Source organism: Aphelocoma coerulescens, chromosome 7 (assembly GCF_041296385.1).
Source record: "Aphelocoma coerulescens isolate FSJ_1873_10779 chromosome 7, UR_Acoe_1.0, whole genome shotgun sequence".
In the NCBI taxonomy this organism is placed as follows: Eukaryota; Metazoa; Chordata; class Aves; order Passeriformes; family Corvidae; genus Aphelocoma; species Aphelocoma coerulescens.
This window is the reverse complement of record NC_091021.1, coordinates 15,387,306-15,395,672: the sequence shown is the minus strand read 5'-3', so window position 1 is coordinate 15,395,672 and position 8,367 is coordinate 15,387,306. Positions and strand designations below refer to the sequence as shown.

General features: G+C 38.4%; 1 long non-coding RNA gene across 1 annotated transcript; it reads left to right on the top strand.

The window, feature by feature from the left end:
• The first annotated feature begins 449 nt into the window (after positions 1 to 449).
• On the top strand, positions 450 to 5,676 carry LOC138113351 (uncharacterized). Its single transcript, XR_011152114.1, has 4 exons — positions 450 to 644; positions 867 to 909; positions 3,999 to 4,122; positions 5,414 to 5,676. It is a non-coding gene; the product is annotated as an uncharacterized lncRNA (long non-coding RNA).
• Positions 5,677 to 8,367: the final 2,691 nt, after the last annotated feature.

Sequence of the window (8,367 nt, the reverse complement as noted above, 5' to 3'; positions counted from 1 at the left end):
ACAGAAGCTGTTCTTAGCAGATACTAAGTTCCACAGACCCTATTCATTGCAAGCAGATTCAGCGTGCAGGATAGTTTAAAACATCTGCAGTTGTCCTACACATTTTTCAACAGTTTACAGTATGGCATTTTATCTGCTTTTATCTCCTCTGATTTTCCACTCAATATTCCCTTAGCTCGTTTTACTCCCAGTCCCATGTGTTTTCAGTACTCTGTCAGAGTCAGATTGTGTTTCATTCACTGCCTGTGCCCGAACCCAGCAGCACTGCTAAGCACAAGCTCCCATCTTAATACATCAACTGGTTCCAGCTGGCTCTCGCTGGGGACCCTTGGAGTAACACGCTGCCTACAGGAGCTGCGGGCTGATTGTGCTGCAGCCCTCCCTGATACACTGCAGCTGTTGGTTTGCAGAGCGTGGCTCAGCAGGGCTGCTCCTCAGCCTCAGGAGGGAAAAATACCCCAAGCACTTCCTGCAGGCACCACAGCACTGCTCTTACCTGGCAGTTGATAATGCAGAAACTCCCAGCTCTTCCTAGTATCAGATAAGCTAGCTGTTATTACAGGGAGGGAGTACTGCATCACTTAGGTTACTAAAATGAGTCTCATTAGCTAATGAGATAAACTAGGCTGTGATATTTCAATTCAGTAAGGCTTTAAACATCTATATATACTTAACCTATCATACCTTCTCTTCTCTCCCACCCCTCATTTCTATGCAGGTCAATGTTTAAGAATAGATTAATGGCCATATTTGATATCTTTTTCCTGTTCTCATTACTGTCTGTAGCAATAGAGTGTTGTTTCATCCAGCCCAAGATGGCTTTGTCGGTTATATTTTCTGAGTGTACATTCATTTTCTTCCTACAGTTCTTTTCCTACCAGGTAAAAGGACCTCACAGGAGAAGATCAGGTGTGAAGAAGCTCATGGTTATTTCTTTGCTGACAGTGGGATTTGGTGGGGGGGAAAGAGAGGAGGACACGAGGAGAACAATAGCTATTGGGTATATCTTATCACAACTGCGCTTTGCCAGTAAGACACAAAATTATTATGCCAAAAGTAACATGAGGGTGGAAGATGGGGATGTTTGTCACATCCCACAACCTGATTTCTTCTTTAATGTGCTTTTGACCAGCTGTCACAGTTGCACCTCACGTGGCAATTCCGGTGTGCATTATCTCACTCTCCCTCTCATTCACTTCTATCCACAAACTGCACTTCCAGGTGACAGAAAGGCTGTTTCTTTGTTTCCATCATCAACAAAGGTTTTTGTCATGTAGTTGTTCCCTATGTTTTCTCCACAGGGCAGGTCTCCCTAGATTCTGATCACTGTCCAAGATGTTCAACTCAACTATGCAAACCAAGGGGGCATTTTAGGATGTTAGTTTTTCTCACTGATGGTTTCCTACCTCTGTTTTAACAGGTGTCTTTTTCTTTTTCCAAGAAAAAAAAACAGATTTTGTACACTGCAATACAAATTAACAGCTTATCAAAGTGTACTGCCAGGTTATAATAGTGCTTTATTGTTGAGAAAATTTAAGTAAGTTCACACTGATGGTATCTGTGGGCAAGGGAAAGACAAGCATGTAACAAGAGTTCAGAGACTGTATAAAAAAAACTGTTCTTTTTTTCAATTATTAAAATCATGGGGGAAGAGGGGAGAGAGAAGGAGAGAATAATATGGTAAAAAAGTACTAAAAGTGGTATTGGTCAGACCTCGTGCCTCCTTTTCTCATTTGTATTTTGTGATCATAGCATTAGTCTTCTTTAAATTACATGGATTTCTTATGAAGGTCAGGTCATATATTATCATTGTAAACAGCTGTGTTTGAACAACTGCTATAACTGGTGTTTATAACTAATGGATATGTTATTATAGTAAGATATGTACTTAAGATATAACTGCAATATTTTTTCTTTAAAAGCATATATCCCATTCTAGGGATCTAATTCTGTACCTTTATTTCAAAGTAAATCTTTGCTATTTCAAAGATCAAGCACTTAATACTCACAAACTGCCTTTCAAAATATTAGTGTGAGGAGTTGAGTAAATGGTTTTCTGTGATTCACATAGAAATCTAAGTTTTCCCAAAGCTCCATTATCTGATACTCACAATCAAGCAATCAGCTTTATTGCTTATCTGCTTTTGTTAAAATTCTCTGCAATAAGTTCTTTCTAACATTCTCTGGCTGCAGTAGGGAGAGAACCACCTGTAACAAGCCATCTAATCAGCAATGAACAACTCCTACAACAGTTTTAATGTGCAGGGTCTTAGTAATATTTTATGTCTTGCAAGTGTAAGGACTCTGTTTCCACAAGGCTGCATGTTTAAAAAACATTTTCTGTAGTCTGTAAATCACAGGTAGAAGTCTCAGTTTCTGTTACAAAGCTGCATTTAATGATACACAGATGATGTCTTTGGGGTAATGCATGCTTGTTAAGCATGTTAAGTGTAGCTGAAAATGGGAGAGATCACTTTATAAAGCACTGTGCAAGATCCATCCATCTGCAGATAGTAATTGGAATATACCACTAAAACATACAGTATTTAAAAGAGCATGCTGATTTGAAAACAGAAATTATGTGATCAGTTTAAGGTGTCCCAAAATGGTCCTTGACTTCTGCACTGAGCTGCTACAGTGTAGTACAGTGAACAGCCCTGCTTTGTAAAATGCTTTCAGCTTGCAATCAATAAGGTAGAAAGTACAACCTGAAAGTACAGTGAAGTAAATTTACTTGTAAATGTCTTAGTGAAACTTGAATTCATGTCTCAGTTCTAATACTCCATTTTGCACTGAAATAATCAGCAAGTCCCACATCAAAACATTAGGCCTTCTCCAAGCTAAAGAAAACTAGGGAAATTATTCAAAAATGTTTGCATGAATTCTCAATTGCTTTTCTATTCAAAAGTGTTCACACCCCTTTTGGTGATTAATCCATGAACATTTGTGCTAATGGACATCTGCCCACACAAATGTTTGGCTTTTCACTAAGTGACAACTTATTTTATTTGCAAATAAGGTATTGGTGCCCCAGTAGGGCACTCACCATCATCCAGTCAAAGAGTAGGAACAGTGCCATGTGATTTAGGTTACTAATCTTATATAATGAGTTGTGAATAGGCAAAGATATAGCAGAATTAACAGTTGAGGAATACCCCATGAGTAGAAATGTTCTCTGGATAAGTGTTTGGCACTCCAAACTAAAAAAAAAAACAAAAACAAAACAAAAAAAAAAACCAAAACAAAAAAAACCAAACAACAACAAAAAACACCACCACCAAAGAAAACCAACAGCAACAACAAAAAAATCCACCCACAACCAAAAGAAGCCCTGAAACAAATCCAAAAACCCAGCTCAAAAGCTAGGCTGCTGTGAAAATAGGAAATGGGCTGCTTTCAAAGTGACAGAATTGGTCAATGTGCCAGTCCTGGGGCACAGGAAACAAGGTGACATCCCACTCTCAGATATTTTATAGCCTTTGCAAGAAAGATTTTAAGGAAAAAATTGAAAGAGGTTTTCGTTGACAGATACCTCAAAAAGTTTTCAATTCTGAATGCTAAATAATGCTCTATGTAGCAAGTAACTAGTGATTGCATACGTATCTGTGGGAAAATACCAAGTTGAAATCCTTTTCTGATTCAGTTTGGGATTTGAGTTTGTATTGCTCTGGACAAATGCATATTCTCTCTAATCCATGGAAAATGATCCTTTCTAGCAGAAGTTTTACTTTCAATGACTCAACAGCTTTGGAGGAAAGATGTATCTTTTTCATCAGGGCTCCATCATAGAATTTTCAGTTGCAACTCTGAGTTTATTGGTAATTCTGTAAGTACATCCAACAAATAATAGCTGTAAAAGTTACAATTTTCAGTGGCCAGCAGTCAAGTAGTAATTCTTTTTTTCCTGAGACACATCAGACCTCTACAAATTTGCATGCTTAAACCGTAGTCTTATAGATAATCTAGTACAATTTAATTTCCTTCTTGATTGATTTCAGACATCAGGAGAGGTCAGGCCTAATCAGTTTGGATAGGCAAATTCCCAAAAACCTGACACAGAGCATGTTGTGGTGATTCAGCATACTGGACTCACATCCCATGGCTGCCTCTAGGCAAGGGCTGGTAGGTAGAACTTTCCATTTCAAGAGCTTGACAGTTTGTACTCTCTACTGTTCCTGCAGTGTTCTTTGTTATCAATATGATATTAGCTGTCATACTTTTATCAAACTTCCACTGAGAAATAACAGCAGACCTAATTCTGCCCATGTTGAAATAGTCAAACTGATTTTAGTGGAAGCAGAATGAAATTATAAACCATTATACACCTAACAGTTCCTGCATAATTTCAGTTTTGTAGATTATCTTTGCTTTTTGTCCTTAGTCATTGGGTAGTGTTATGTCCCTTTAAATGGCTGCCTTCTTCTACCCTAGAGGTAATTGTGTGATAGATGAAGTTGTCTCTCTGCTATATCCAGCCTATGACATGCACTCATTTTTTCTTGAGGAGTTCTAGGCTATTGTATCACCCTCACTCCTATTGTGGGCACAGCACCCTCCCAGTCTGCAGCAACACTTTTAGTTTCAATTGTGAAAGAAAAGAAACACAAACAGAAGCTCAGAGAAAGCAAAGATGTAATTACCATTCAGCCTGCCTGAATATGTCAACAGCATTTACAATATTCTACTCATTGTATTTAGCAGTGAAGTCAGTGAACTGTTTTGCTTATTCTCACTTTAGCTTTGTGAAGCTGCCTTGGTCATGGGTCTCTCATTTAGCTATGTTTAACATCCACTAATGGCTAATATTAAAGTGTAACAGGCAACCCTGCCTTCTGCTCTCGTCTTATGGTGCTATCCACAACAGGGGCTGGACAAGCAGTTTTCCCACTTTATCTTTTTAGCCAGCCTTCCTTTTGGTGGCTGTTCTTTGTGATCAGTTTCTTTTCCTTCCTGCCCACTGCATAAACCCAGTATTGTGCAACGTGCAATGAGAAACAAGGATGGCACAGACTGCTTCTGTGTGCCCCCTGTCAATCCAATTCTCTTGTTCATTAAAAGCTCCTATTGACTTTAAATCAGCTCCACAGGGCTTTGTGTTGACAGAAATTTGCCCAGAGATAATTTGGCTGAATTTTGTCTCCAGACTTCAAAGAATCTTGCACTTGTACGTGTAGTTCAGACAGAATTATTGATAAACTTGGAGTGGAATTAACAAAAAGTGCTGCTGGGGCCACAGCTAAAAATTCTGAACCTGTAATATGTCATGGATATTGGATATTGGGGTTTATATCTGGTTTTACAGCTCCTCAAATCTTTATGAAACCAAGTCATATATATATATATTGTTTGCCAACTTTCAGCCCATTTTAGGATCTCAGATTTTACAGAGTTTTTGTGTGCATTTTTCCTACAGGTACTTCAGCCTGAAGATGTTCATCACAGTCAAAAAAGATAAATCCTAGATATTTAACATGCAAGAACAAGAATCACCCTCATATTGAATGATCTTTATTACATATGTACATTATCTATCTCCACGTTTAAAAAGATGGTCTTTTTTGAAATCAATTAAGTTCCATGCCTGAATTTTAGTTTGTAAGTAGCGATGGCCAGATTAGGCTGCATTTTACCTAGCAAAAGATTTTCAGCATTTGAATTAACAACAAATCTGAGTGACAAGAGTGGAAATGGAGGGAGGGCGGGATTAAATTGCCTTAAAGATTTCATTTTAAAATGAAAACTTGAGATATTTCAGAAATGGTGAGATGGTAGTTGAGCAATCTGAATCTTGGTTGAGAAATTCTTAAATGGGATATGTGTTCACACCCACTCTTTTCTAAGAAAAATCATTTCCAGAAATCACAATAGACAAAAGGTCCTACAAACTTGTGCTGAAATCCGTTTCTGAATCACTGGACAGGCGATTCCAAGAATAGCACCTAAAAAGTTTGACATAAGGCTCCTGCTGTGGAGAGGATGGAAGAACAAACCTCCCAAGAATAAATAGCATGAAATATTTTCTACAGCTGTGGGGAAAAAAGTGGCAGTGGGGTGGGAATCTTCTTGGGGTTGTCACAGAAGATTTTCACTATAAAGTCTTGCTAGTTAAATAACTTTCAGAGAATGATTCAATGTAGTAGCCAGGCAGACCATTGCACACACACAGCTTTAAGTACATAAGACTCTTCCTGTGATGACATTTACAGGGTTTACTTAGATACTACCAAATTTGAAAACTTTTGTTTCTGGGCCATTTTTTTTTTCCAAAACAAATTTTGAAAATAAAAACCTCCAAACAATATCCCCTGCCAAAAAATCCTAAAAATTCCCCTCAGTTATTAGGACAGTACTTGTAACTTCATGAGCTATTCTATAGTTCACACTTAAATTTAAATAGCATAGTGTATTCAAATGGGGTTAACAGCTCATGGGATAACTCAGAGGTTTTTAACTCCAGAGGTTACTTGATGCGTCTAGCTGGGATGGGTAGAATTAGCAGTTGGAAACCTGATGGGATGTTACCTCCTTCTTTCTAACTGCTGTATTTTCCCTTCCTGTCTGTTCCTATCTTTCACATCACTGGTGCAAATGGACAACTCACCCATAGCCTCAGCGTTCTCAAAAGCAGGGGGGAGGTGCTGGGGTGAGCCCCCATATGGGCTGTGCAAAGAGTGAGACCCCAGAACCCCTCTCCTGCACCAAAGTCTTCAGCAATTATTTGCTTCTTCCTGTTTGTGTGTTTGAAGAGTGGAAAACACACACATAGCCTTTAGGTGTGAACTCTGCCTGTGGGAGCCTGGCAGACAAAGACAGTGGGTGGGGAGAACCCAGCACTCACACATGGATGTAATACAGTTATATTCTTCATTGCTTGTCCCTAAGACACATATGGCTGGCAGTCCTCTGAGACTGCTCCCAGTTTCCCCAAAGCAGGAGTGATATCACTGTTGGTCACTGACAGTCAATCCTACCACTGTCTGTGAAAGTTGAGTTGCAGGAAAATGAATCCTCCCTCAATGCAGTGAACGGTGTTTCACTGTGGTGCTGTAGGTTCATTTTCCCCATGCAACTCCTGTGTTTTCAGACAGAGGCAGACAGATGACTCAGCAAACAGTTTAAAAAACCAGTCACTTTGCAGCACATACATCACCAGATTTTCCTTATGTCTGCCACAGCTGCCAGGTAAACCCAAGAGCTCCCCAGCTGAAATCTGCCTCTCTTATCCTAGGGCACTGCATCACTTTGATCCCTCTTTTGTGACCATCATTGATCTTAAGGGCCAAAAAGTCACCAAGTCACACAACTTAAAAATTTTATCACTACCATCCAAGGAAGAAGGTCTTAAATACCTTCCCTCCTACAAAAATAAATTGTGAAGCAACTGTTATGGTCTGGAGAATAAAGGAAACTTTCTCTCAAAAAAAAAAGAAAAATGATGAAACGATTGTAAAATATTTCTAGGCAGCCAGTTGATGTCTGTAATATATCTCCTTGGAAAACAAATTAACATACTCCCTCCCATAAATAATTAAATTCCAGATAAATTCCTATGAGAATAAATTCTCATCAAGGTGAGCAAACAAAATCGAGCCTTAAAGCAGTATAGACGTTGACATTTTGTGGCAGTTTATGTACCTGATAATGAAAATATAATACAAGACAATCTGGGTGGTGCAGTGAAGAAAAATACACATTGTCATGTTTCAACTGCATAAGACAGAAATCCCAGTGCGCTGATTTCTGTGCCACCCTCTTCTAGGAAATTCTGCTCCACTTATTTTAAATCTAATTATTAAAAGACTAAATTGTCCTAAAAAGCTGCTTCAAAAAGGCAACAAAGAGATACAGAGATTATTATATAATATAGACCATGAAAGCCTAAGCAACTTTTGATAAGTCTTGATAAGAAGGTTGTTTTGTTTTGTCTTAGCACTGCACTGAAAAGAAAATGTACTGTGAATACATTTTAAGAGAAGTCTCTTTCAAAATATAGAATGCAATAAAAACCAGTGCTTTTGGACATACACAAATCTTAAAACATTTTTTCAATGCGCTGGTAGTACAGGAATTATCACAGAAGTGTTGAGTGGTTAAGACCAATATTTTCTACTTTTTGCCATTCAAAGTGCATGGCAAAAAATTATTGCCTTGTCACCACATTCTCAGTAGCGGGTTTTGTTTATACCATGCAAAGCTCACTGCTCTTTGGCTTCTTAATTAATGCAAATAATTAAGTCTACCATTTCACACAGTCAATTTCATAAACTGTTTCTGGTTTGGATGGGAAAGTAGGAGTTATTCAAACCCTCACAAAGGAATCAATATATTTCTGACAGTGCAGCATAGTGCTAACAAGGACTAGGCATC